Below are 12809 nucleotides of genomic sequence, written 5' to 3'. Positions count from 1 at the left end.
TGATGCAGTTTGGGTATATTTGTTTTCACATTCTTTCTGAGGGAACATGAAAATTTGATGATCTTTGCTGAAGTGACAAAACCATCAAAATAGTATAAATTCTAGTGACCAATAGTTAGGACTGTGTGCAGATGATGACTCAGTGAACTGTTTGGTAAACACCAATTTTGTTTCTAAATTTTGTTCTTAACAGTCGTGGAATCTACAGATGCAATTACTAAGTAGCATTGCCCTTTATACAAATCCAGAGTTCACATTTTCTTGTGTTGATTAGTGTGTGGCAATATTGCACATATTTCTGTTGAGTTATGGCTAAATAATTCTTTATAATGGCAAAAGCTGATGCAGACTTGATTTTCGTTGTTTTCATTTTTAAACTGTTTCACCTTTCAGAGATCAAAAATGAAGTTACTGTCAGAAAATTATATAAAAATTAATATCTTCAAAGACTCTTGCAAAGTCGTACTCTCTACCCTTATTAACCCACTGCCTAAACTCTGTTTAATGCATGGTATGAGAAAGATAATTTAATATTTAAATATATTTACGGCAACATTGCATGATATACTAAAAAATGATACACTCCAAAGGTCATAATGAAAACTTGTTCAGAAGAAGGCTACAGAGGTTTTCAGACACCTCCCATTTACTGAAAAATAGCAATGGTGTTCAGTCTGTTCTGATTGGAAGAAGCACCAAACCTGTTTTTAATAACATTTTATTTTCACAGGAAAGTGAAGCATTGTGAAATAGAAGTAGGAAAATTCTGATTTGCTCTAAGGGAGTAATTTGTGGCTGGAGCATCTGTAGGAATCCTTCACTTAATAAAAGCTAAAGGAATTCAGCTACAAGACTTAACTGTAGGAAATGATTGAAGGAATGTGAATTATTGCATTCCATATAGATTATTCCTTTCAGTACACTTTTCTTTGCAATAGTCTACATAACAGTGGGATCTGTTTATTTCAGCATGGAATTCCTTTAGATGTTAGTGCCCTTTCACAGAATAAAAACGCCAAAAGAACAGATAGTATATTAGCAATATAAATAGTAGCAACACTTTAAAACAAATAATATTGCAGGCCAGATACTTCACACAGCAGTGAAAAGCCAGAAATGAGGGGTGAGGCAAGCAATCTCTAGGGAGAGAATTTCATAGTCTAGGATGGCCACAGGAAAGGCTTCCTTTCTCATTCCTGTTAACCTCAACTAAAAAATGCAATAGTAGCCTATTCAGAAAAACTAATGATTGGGCAGATTTATATGGATACAAGCAGTCTTGTAATTATCTTTTACTAAGCCATTTAGGATGTCTTTGAGCCCAGAAACAAACCAGAAGTCAATGGTAGCTATTTTAACAAGTGTGTGTGTGATCTTAATGAAAAGCCTTATTCTGCACCAGCTATAGTTTTTGGACACATTTCAGAGGTATCCTCATATTCACAGTACATTGCATTAGTCTGGTCCGGATGTGTAGCTAAGACATGGATCACCGTGGCCAAATTTGACATCTCTAATGAGCATAGCTAGCCCTTCAACCTAGTCTCAACTGACACCTAAAGATAAGGTTCGAGCCTGAGTCAAAATTACAAACCAGAGTCTTAAAGAGGACTGCAATTCCATCCAGACTTTGTATTCTCATATCAGTCATGCTACTCTGTCTTGCTTGGAATAGCCTTCAATTAATTCACCTATTGACAGCAAAGTGTACCTATTGGCAGCCAAGAAATTACTGTAATATTTGTAGAGAAGTATTGTGTGCCAGTGTAATGCACTTCCAAATTTATATTCTGACAGTGTTTTAAATCTTTTGATTCTGTATACGCTTATGTGGTAGGAAGTCCCACTGAACTCAGTGGAACTTACAAATAGGCATAGGATTTTGCTGTTAGGTACATTCGGGTGGCAACCCTTCATTGAAGCCTATTTTAGAATTACATTTTCACTTTGGAAAGTTGTTACCAGTCTTCCACCAAAATGTAGTGACCCAATTCATGCGTAACAGTGAGCTGAACCATGGCTCAGCATGAACATGTGAGCTCCCAGAGGGAAGACTGCAGCTGTTTTGCTCCTTCTGAGGCATGCTGCTGCATTGCTATGAGCAAAAAAATGAGTTGACTTGGTGCATCACCGAAACCTGGGCTCCTGATTTGTTTCACTGCAGGCAAAGCATGAATAGTTAGCAATAGAACAAACCTTGGCTACAGCTTGGGGTTTGTCTGTTGTGAGTCAAACCACAAGCCCGGGTTCAGATAATACCCTAGACCAGGCTTCCTCAACCTCGGCCCTCCAGATGTTTTTGGCCTACAACTCCCACGATCCCTAGCTAGCAGGACCAGTGGTCAGGGATGATGGGAAATGTAGTCTCAAAACATCTGGAGCGCCGAGGTTGAGGAAGCCTGCCCTAGGCCAAATCACAGTTTAGCTCACAGTGTCACAGCAGTAGCTGGACCAGAGGAAGAGCAAAGCAGGCATGATTTCTTCTCTGGCAGTCCATGTGCTCGCACATCCGAGCTAAGCCACGGTTTAGCTTTGTGTTATGTGCGAACCAGGTCAGCAATAGTTTCATAGTTCTAGTTGCATTAAAAATTAAAACCATTTTCATTAGCCTATGAAGTTTGACTTGAGAGGTCAATGTGAGAGTTTCTGCAGTATGTTAATGTGGAATGTCTTTGGAGACTGGTACAATTCCCTGCCATTCCATGACCAGAGGGAAGCACCCATAAATCCAGAATGACAAGTCTGAAGAGCAGACTGATGGAAATACTTATTGGATAATTCAGTTCATCTCTATGCAAGCACAGGGTTTTGCTTCCCGTACAAAGATTCTAATCTTATTACACTGAAATAATATATTGCTATAGGTATTGAACTGACAGTTATTAGCTTGAATTGATTCCACATTGATTATTTGTATCTTCAATTTAAATGAATAGGATGATGAAATCTACAAATAGGCCTATGTGACAAAATGATATGTATGCTGATGAACAAAAGTCATATTGTTGTTAACTATGGTAAAAATGCATACATGCAAGCAGCTGAACTATAGTGGAAATTGGAACAAATTGAAAGGATTTGTCATGCTGCATTTACTTATACTGTAGTACTGTTTGGCTTTTTGTTACAACTATATATTTATGTTTTAATATTAGGGAGGGGGAAAACAAGAACAAATCTCCCTTTTTATAAGACTTTGTGTAAACATTTCTTAAACAAATAATTTAGATGCAAGCAAGTACAGCTGAATTAGCCCTGTATGAATGCCTTTTCAGCATTCTGGCTAACACACATTTTTAGTAGTATTTTGTAACTGTAGTATTTTGTAATTATTTTTGTTTTCATAATTTTTAACTTACTGTCAAAAATCCTAGAAATATAGGAAAACTAGCAGTTTTAATGATGAAGCTTTTTCATTATACCTTCTATCGTTTTAAGTTTAATATCTTAGACAGTTGACATGCAGTCAAAGGTTTAGCTAATCAGTTCAGTTCAATTTATTGTGTTTAACAAGTAGCCATTACACACACAAAAATATTAAGAAGAAGAATACTGCTGATAATAGTGGTTTACATTTCTAATGAGTTCTAATTGATACATGAACCCTATCATCCTCTGATCACCACTTTGGGCTCCCTAGCCCACAATCTCAAAAGTTTGCCTTGTGTTCAGCAGCTCCATTGAAGCTGCTGTTCCAGAGCTTCTTCTGCACTTACCTCATACATGAGCATTTCCTTCAGCCTCGTTTTCTCACTGGCCATCAACTTATACATGGTACAAGTTGTCCCCCTTTTCTTCAAGGCTTATATCCCCCCCCCTTCCTGCTTCTAAGGAAGTAAAATTCTGTGTTGTGTGTATGTGAAAATCTTTGCTTGGCGTGCCTCTGCTTTTTAGCAAGGAAGTGAAAAGTGGAAACCTATGATCAACAGGGACAGCCTAGACAGGGGAAGGCAGAGACTGTTTATGTACTAAATGTATAGGCCACTCTTCAGTGCAAGACTCTCATGACGGTATACAATAAAGGGAATAAAATCCTGCAATAAAACACTACATGAAATCAATACAAATCACGAAATGTCCGAGGACAAGTAAAATTGGTTGACAGGGCTTTGCTTTGATGAGCCAACTAATTTTGGGAGGCATTCCCTTGTCGTTTCTCTTAACGAAACAGGGCAAGGTAAAATGAAAAAGGAAGCTGTTTGTTTTTTTACCACACCATTATACACTCACATATTCCTCAATTCCTTGCATGGTGACAGCAGTTGCCCTGCTGTCAGTGGAAAGGAAGACAGAAGGGAAGGAATAGGGGCAGTTTGTGTGTATGTGTGTTGATGGGGAGCTGCTCCATTCATCTCTATGGCTTCTGGAATAAGCATAGCCACTTCTTGCCTTTCTGAAAGTTTGGAGTCCAAGTTGCAGGCATTCATGGCAACGAAGTGTTTTTCTTTTCGCTGGAAGCACAGGTGGCCTTGGCCTCCTCCTCAAGAGCCATCTTCTTGAGCCCCTTCCCCCACACCCCTCTTAAGGGTCATTTCTTCCTTCCAGCGATCTGTTGTTGCTCCCATGCCCCCAGCTTTTCCCTGAAGTGAGGCAAAATAAGCTGAAGTGAAATCAGTAACAGCACTGCAGATAGGAAAAGATAATAAAACTCTAAATGGGCCTGCTGTCTAGCTGTCCTGCACTGTAACACAGCCTCTTCCTTCCTGAATATTCCCTGTCATGGAGACTCCTCATTGTCATAGGTATAATACAATACAGTGGTACCTTGGGTTAAGAACTTAATTCGTTCCAGAGGTCAATTCTTAACCTGAAACTGTTCTTAACCTGAGGTACCACTTTAGCTAATGGGGCCTCCCGCCGCCACCGCACCGCCACCGCTGCACTGTTTCTGTTCTCGTCCTGAAGCAAAGTTCTTAACCCGAGGTACTATTTCTGGGTTAGCGGAGTCTGTAACCTGAAGCGTCTGTAACCCAAAGTACCACTGTACCAATATCAAATGATCGTGATTGAGCTGATTATTAGGGTACCGTTATGTTAGCTTTCTTGTCTGCTATATACATATCAATGCATACATAATGTTAGAAATGAAAATAAATCTTCTATCATTCATCATAAATGCATGTTTGGTCTTAAGCACTAAAGTTCAAGGTCTTGTGGTTGAAAAAATATAGACACAGCACGCTCTTTTCTCTTTACTTTTGCAGAGTTTCTTGGGCTGAAGTTTGCTCCACAGAACATCCAAAGCATAAAGTCCACTGAATTCAAGTCCACTGAATTCAAAAGGAAACGGGGGGGGGGGGGGAGAGATTTCATGTGGGCCCCATGGGCTGCTTCCCCGTGAATTGCTCTTGTGCAATATGCCCCCACACCTTTTTCTGAAGTCAAGGGAATTTTAAAAGCAGTCTGTGGGTCTGAAGGAACAGCTTCTGAAAAGGAAACACTGTTTAAAAAATTTAGGTGCCCATTTGGATCATAATTAGGTCCCATCCCTAAAGTCTAATATATCTTTAAACAAGGCTGCAATTGAAATTTATTAAAACTTCAAATGAATTATTTCATTGCTTTTTTAAAATTCATTTTTCTACATTTCTCTTTTAAGTCTGTTACTGACACCGCTGCTTGTATTTTACCTGTCTGTTTCTGTGGTATTTTAATTATTTATTGTTTAATGAGTAGTACTGAGATGAAGCTTCATTCAAAGCTGCTTTCACCCCCCAAAACTTTTTTTCCTTTTTTTCTTTTTGCTTCAAAGCTTCGCAAGGCATTGGAATGCTGCATTGGATCCTAATGTTCTTCTTAAACAGAACAAACTTTTGGAGAGGCAAAGTTACTGTTAGTTCTTTGCAGAGGAGACCTTGGTTTTAGAGATGCCCTTTCCACTGGAGCTATAGAATTATTGTCTAGGGAATAAATGATTGTCCGTAGAATTATTGTGCTGTGAATTAATGTGTAGCTAGGATCCTTGTTTTTTTATATCTATTTATACATTATTCAAGTGTAATCTTGGAAACAATCCAGCCAAAGGTTTGCAGTCACACTGGTTTTAATAGAATTAAGCCTTAAAGTCCCCCCTGGTTCATTAAAATGGATTTAATATTACTTATTGATGGCTGGAATGTATAGCTAAATTCTTACGTTTTACAATGGCTGGATCTGATAGCGTATCGGCAATGAAGTAGTCAAATGGTATCTCAAACAGATACTCTGGCATTGAGACCCCAGATGTCTTACTCTCTTGAATGTATGGCAGATCACCAGAAGAGGGAGCTACTGCCCTGATATCTGAAGTGTTTGAGTGTCACCAAGGCAGCTGAGTATTACTTGCTGACCTACAACTGTCAAGTGACATAAGGGGCCAATAGGATTTCACCTGACCCCATAAAGCATCAAATTCTCTAGCCAGTTCTCCAGTCTAAGCAGCATTGCAGTCAGAAAAGGCTGGGCTGGTATAGTACATATACGTACTTGCCCCTTGCTTGCTCTGCTTTACCTTGCTTGCCTGTGTAAATCAAAGTAATAATAATAATAATAATAATATATACCCCGTCCTCCCCAGCCAAAACCGGGCTCAGAGAAGCTAACATCAAATGTATAACACATTAACATAAAATCAGGTAATCCATTAAAATACATCCTAAAATCAGATCAGGATCAGAATAAAATCCAGAATAAACTGGTCTTTTGTCCACCTAATCAGTGACATAAAATGCACTTGTTTATTTTAAGGAAATATAACCCACAGTTCAGTAAAATTTGCAGAGCAACATACAAAAAATTAAAAACACAATAAAACAAATCAAAAACATGTATTATCCTGTTTTGCATGTGACACTAAGCCAAACCATGACTTAGTGCAAATGTGCAGGATCCTGGAGAAGAGCAGGTGCTTTGCCCCCGCCCCATCTTTTTGCTGCTGTCCCACATTGTCTTGGCATGTTGTCCAAATCCAGGTTCATTGTTTAGTTTTCTCCACAGTAATAATGAGCTGTAACTAAGTTTTGACCAGTGATTTACAGCTTGTGGTTTGTTCAGCACAGCCAAACCTGCATGCACATGTGTTTCCTCTAAGCTGTGGTCTGGCTCAGCATGATGTGCAAGCCAGGCCAATAAAATATAGTATATGCAGTAAACTCATTAAAATATAGTATATGCAGTAAACTCAAATAAGTATAACAAAAAACAAAACTGGCCAAGATAAAACAGATCAAATTGAATTAAAAGGCCAGGGAAAATAAATGGCTTTGCCTCGTCGTGTCTAGATGGCATTGGAGTAGATGTCAGGCACGTATCTCTCCCTTATCTAGTGGCAAAATTCCTGATTATAATTTCTTGTCTGGCAACATATTAATTAATAGTCTCTCTTGCAAATCTTGTAGTATGCTTGTATTTCATGAGCTTAGGCAGTATACACTTGACTTTATTGAGTTTCTGATTATTTTTGCTCGTGATTTGGGCTGTTAGTTTGATATGAAGCTATTAATAGTGTTGGCAAAATGAAAGCCAATGCATTTGCTAATAGGAATTGCTTACTATTAACCATAGGAAGAACTGGGCGATATACTTACTTTGTGCTTTCTAAAATCCCATCCACTTTTAAAAACAGGTACATAGGGCCGTTTGGTGCCACTGACTGTACTAAATTAATTCAAGAGGCCAAATAGAATGTAAATCTCTCAAGCATTTAAACTGAGTTCAAGCCCTTGCATTAGATTTGAATCAGAATAATATTGTTCACTGTTGGTTCCTACTTGTAAATAAGCTCACTTAAGTTACTAGCCAGCAGGGGATGGTATATGTTATGTACTGAAGTTCTCACCCTGGGCCAGCAGGGGGATACTGTAGATAGTTTTCACTCAGGTCCACATATGCAGATAAGGAATTGAAAGTGACGCTCAGTGATTGGATAGTTACAGAAAGTTGTTACTGTTGCGTTGTAGTGGAGCTCTGTATAAGCAGGCTGGCTGAACCCTTCAGTTCAGTTCTGTTCTGGCCTGTGAATAAACAAGAGCTGTTTGAAGAATCGCTGTGTCGTCTGATATGTTCAGCCACAACTTAACAGTATAGGCGAATCTGCATTTTCCCCCAGCAAACCTACTATACCTCTGTGCTTGGGCTGGAGGAGGAAGCTGAGCAAAGAGGAAGGATAGAATACCCAACCTGCTTTCTGTGCTGTCACATCATGGAATATTATTGTGATTTTGAGGAGATTTCTATGGTAATATGGCAATGCTGCTTTCATGCCTGCAAAACCTGGGGGCCAGGGGGCTTTAAGGGGTTAATTCTGTTTCTTTTATAAAATGTTAAGTTTCTCACAGCTAAGTTATATGTTGAGATGGAACCTTGTGGGAATTCTAATCTCTATGATAGGTTTCTGCTGATCCCATGCTAGCACCTGGACCTGACACTATATGCTAGTCTTAGAAGCTATCTATGTTGGCGGTCTCCCAAACACCCTAACAGTACATAAGCCTCTAGACCACCTCTGCTAGGTTTTTAAAGATTTATAATAATCAGCATATGCCAGAGAAAGCAGAAAGTGTGGTGTATTGGCCGAGCTCCAGTTTCAGGAGTCATGTCCATAGCTGATAGGGTTGCTGGCAACCTCAAGGATGTAAGCATAATTGTAATGCTTTGTAGCTTTCTTTTTAGCTATTTAACATAATATTTAGCCTTCATTTCTATGTTCATTGTGTTCCGAATTCATTAAAAAACCGCTTTGCCCTTTGGCGGACGCCAGCATGCAATTCCTCCTTGCCCATGGCTACCAGGTGAGTGCTTAAACACAAAGCTTCTAGTAACTCTCACTGCTAACAGATTTTAGAATTGTGTATTATTATTATAATTATTATAATTTATTATCCGCTCTTCACACTAATGTCCCTGGGTGCTTTACAACAGATTAAAACACAATGTTAAAAACTGTTTAAAGTAACTTACAATCACAAGAAATAAGGTGGGTTCTAAAAATATACACCTCAGGTGTCAAAAGCCACCGTAAAGAGGTGTGTCGTCAGTACTGTACTGTATAACAGCTTATTCCACCAGATACAGATTTTAGAGCTGCTACATACCATATAGTAGCTTATTCCCCCAAATATAGATTAAAATTGTAATAAAATGTTATTGGCTCTCTCTCTCAATTTTAGCTTCTTTTAAAGTTTCCAGTACAATGTGGACAATATAAAATTAAATGTGCTTTCTATCATAATGCTGCTGAACAAATGCGCCACATAGACATGTCAGATTATTTTTACACCATTGTTTTCAAGTGGGTTATTTTCATTGCAAAATGTAAAGTCTAGCAGAAAAGGAAATAATTAGTTTCTCTCGATATTGCTGAAACATGGAGCTAGAACAGGTCAGTCGATGCATCTTGCGGATTGCGACGTTTTGAATTACCTGAATAATACTTGAAGCAATCTGTGGACCTAATTAATGTCAGTTTGTTACATACAGACCTAAGAGAGATTTGCATTTATTTACTTATTAAATATCACATTCTTCCAATCATCCGTCTTTATTTTTCTGTATTGTAAACTTCAAATTTGTGTACTGTTTTCTTAAGTGGGGTAACTCTTCTTTTTCTTCCCCTGCCTTCAAGTAATCAATGTGCTGCTGAATGAGTTCATTTTAATGCATTCAATCATGCCTCTAATGTTTGTAGCTTACGGGCGCAGGCATCAGTAATGCAGGAATGTTATATGGCTTTAGTTTGGGCCATTTCATAAAATATTCATGGAATCAAAAATGTGCATCAAAATAGCGTCTGGGAGAATTACATTTATGTGCCTGCTTTTATGGCAGCTTCACATTTAAACCCATTTGTGTTAATATCTAGTCAATCTTTCTGCTCAAAAATAGTGCAGAATGATAAAGATCATATATATCCTTTTTCATTCATATTTGCCTAAGATAATTCTTTCCTAATAAAAATTTACACTTTTGCAGTTATGTAGAAGAATAAGTGTAAAGAAGAATAGTATTCAGAAACCATAGAGATCTATGTGAATATGCATTTCCATTTACATCATATAGTTGGGGGGGGGGAGCTATACCTGCCACCCTCCCAAAATCAGGAAGGATACATTGCAGTTTAAATGTAGCCCGGATACCAGATTATTATTCAAAATGTAAACTTTTTTTTAAAGCCACAAATCTTTTGCACTCACATTTCTAGTTTCTATGAAAAATGAATTATTTACTATATTTAATTCATTTTAATATATGAGTATTGTCTTTCCATTAGTATAATAGTTTAGAATGGGGACCCCCTATTGAAAGAAGCTTGCAGTTATACAGTGTCATTTCAGCTATTAAAAAACAAAGATTAACTGATTGATTTGATGCTGTATCCTGGGGGCCTCTTAAATTATAAGCATTTTTAGCAATTCTTTAATTTCTGTTAGTGATTCGTGTAATGGTATGTAAAAGTGCTGTGTTTTCAAGCGTATGATATGTTTGTGCTGATCAGAAGGTTGGTGGTTCAAATCTGTGCAATGGCGTGAGCTCCCATTGCTCTGTCCCAGTTGCTGCCAACCTAGCAGTTCAAAAGCATACCAGTGTCAATAGATAAAGAGGTACCACTGCAGCGGGAGGGTAAACAGCGTTTCCATGCACCCTGGTTTCCATCACAGTGTTCCGTTGTGCCAGAAGCTGTTTAGTCATGCTGGCCCAGAAAGCTGCCTGTGGACAAATGCCGGCGAGATGAGCACTGCACCCCATAGTCACCTTTGACTGGACTTAACCGTCCTGGGGTCCTTTACCTATGTTCATGCAATTTAGGTTGATATTGCTCAGGTAAGTTAGAGAGCTCCTTTTAAATGGAACTGCATTTCTCTTCAAGGTGTTTAGAATACTTTCTACAGATTTTCTTTAAACAGGGGGAGGGGAGAGCAATGAAATCAAAAGTTCTCAAGCATGCTTAACTCTTCACTGGTTTGTAGTGAGTATATTTGGGACTAATCTTAATTCCTGATGAATGAACATATCATGTTTTCTTTTCTTTTTTTCCCTTTTCCTTTGCTCATATTTCCTCCACAAGTGACTGTGCAACTTTTAAAACACCCGCTTTCTTACAAAATAACAATGATATAAACCCCTACCATACCTATGGTTAATTATGGGATTATCTGCAGCTGGTTTCCTAAGATCAGTCACATATGACCATCACAGCATCTATGCACTATGGGATCTGTTCCCCATTCCCTTGCTTACCTGGGTGAGGTTGCACTGTCCTGGCACTCTCACTTGTTGGAGTGGATTTTGGTGTTAGGTGTTCACGTCCAGAGGCCAAGGCACACTACCTGTTAGGGCCCTAGTGTTAACAGCATGCTCAAGTTCCCATGGGCCATGTGTGCTGTGAGAGCAAGCTGTTTGGTGAAAGTGCCTTTTCTCCATAGTTTCCTCTCAGTCCCACTTTATGAACTCTAAGCATTGGTTCACACTATGTGCCCAATCACCTGAGTTATGGTCTCCTTGTGAGGTTTATATGCAGGTGGTAGAAAATGTTGATTTCGTGCTGAGTTACATCACATCCTATGCTTGGTCTTGGTGAGGTGGGCAGAGTGAACATTGATACAGAGACAGCTATTTTTTTAAAAATTCTCCCTCCCACACCATTGAAGTCAATAGAAGGGAAATTTCCTGTGCCAGGAAATTTACCAATACATCTTCAGCAGTGGAATGGCTGCGTTGATGGACAGAATATCATGAGTATTGTGCCAGCATATGGCTTCCACCATATTTTATAGCCTCTCAGTTGGCATAACTGATATATTGGATTTTGTCCACAGCTGACTTTCTTATCCTAATCCTATATTTTGTAGTTTTGAATACATTGATGTTTTCATCTATATTTGATCCTGTTATCAACTAGTGTAGCAGAATCCTGCTAGAAAGGCCCTATAGTTTAATTATTTGTGATTTGTTCTCTACAGTGGTGCCCTGCAAGACGAATGCCTCGCAAGACGGAAAACTCGCTAGACGAAAGAGTTTTCCGTTTTGGAGGTGCTTCGCAAAACGAATCTCCTATGGGCTTGCTTCGCAAGACGAAAATGTCTTGCGAGTTCCTGCGGGTTCCCCCCCTTTTTCTAAGCCACTAAGCCGCTTATCAGCTGATCTGATAAGCCGATAAGCCGCTAAAAGACGCTAATAGCGCTGATAGCGCTAATCCGCTAATCCGTCAATGGGCTTGCTTCGCAAGATGAAAAAACCGCTAGACGAAGAGAATCACAGAACGGATTCTTTTCGTCTTGTGAGGCACCACTGTATTAGCTCATCACAGTTCTGACTATCAGGATTAAGTTTCTAAATGTGTTCCTTTAACCATCTAAACTAAAAATCAGTTTGAGAGAGAATAGAATTATTGATATACCTGGTTTCTCCAGTTGCAGTCAAAAAGTCACTATATAATGGAAAGCTTTCTGCAACTATATTTCTCACAGTAGGCCCTTAGCGGAAAAAGAGTAGACACAGATGCTTTATATATGTGACTCTTGTGTGACATTTAGTAGCATTTTCCCCCTCATAGTCTTTTAATTTTTATTTCAATTTCCAGTCTTTCTCTCAAAACTCCAGTGTGTAGATTGACAAGCTAAATATGCATGAATCAGAATGCCAGAGTTTGCTTTGAGGAATTGTCTAGAAAGGCCCAGACCTTCCACCTATATATGGAAGAGACCTCAGTGATGGGGTGTTCTCCATAAAAATGTATATTCAACATCTGAGAACTCACTTTTGCCTATGCGTCTCTCCCAGGACTCAGATCAAGTTTCTTGATTGAAATGGTTCATTGATCTGAGCCACTGGAT

The 12809-nt window shown here is 38.8% G+C and overlaps 1 protein-coding gene across 4 annotated transcripts in view; it reads left to right on the top strand.

Moving 5' to 3' along the window:
* The window catches only part of TTC29 (tetratricopeptide repeat domain 29), a 123676-nt gene that overhangs the window by 40414 nt on the left and 70453 nt on the right, over positions 1-12809 (top strand). The window lies entirely within an intron of this gene.

Source organism: Podarcis vaucheri, assembly GCF_965113315.1.
Source record: "Podarcis vaucheri genome assembly, chromosome: 9".
NCBI lineage: Eukaryota > Metazoa > Chordata > Lepidosauria > Squamata > Lacertidae > Podarcis > Podarcis vaucheri.
The sequence above is the reverse complement of the archived record's forward strand: the minus strand, read 5'-3'. Positions and strand labels throughout refer to the sequence as shown.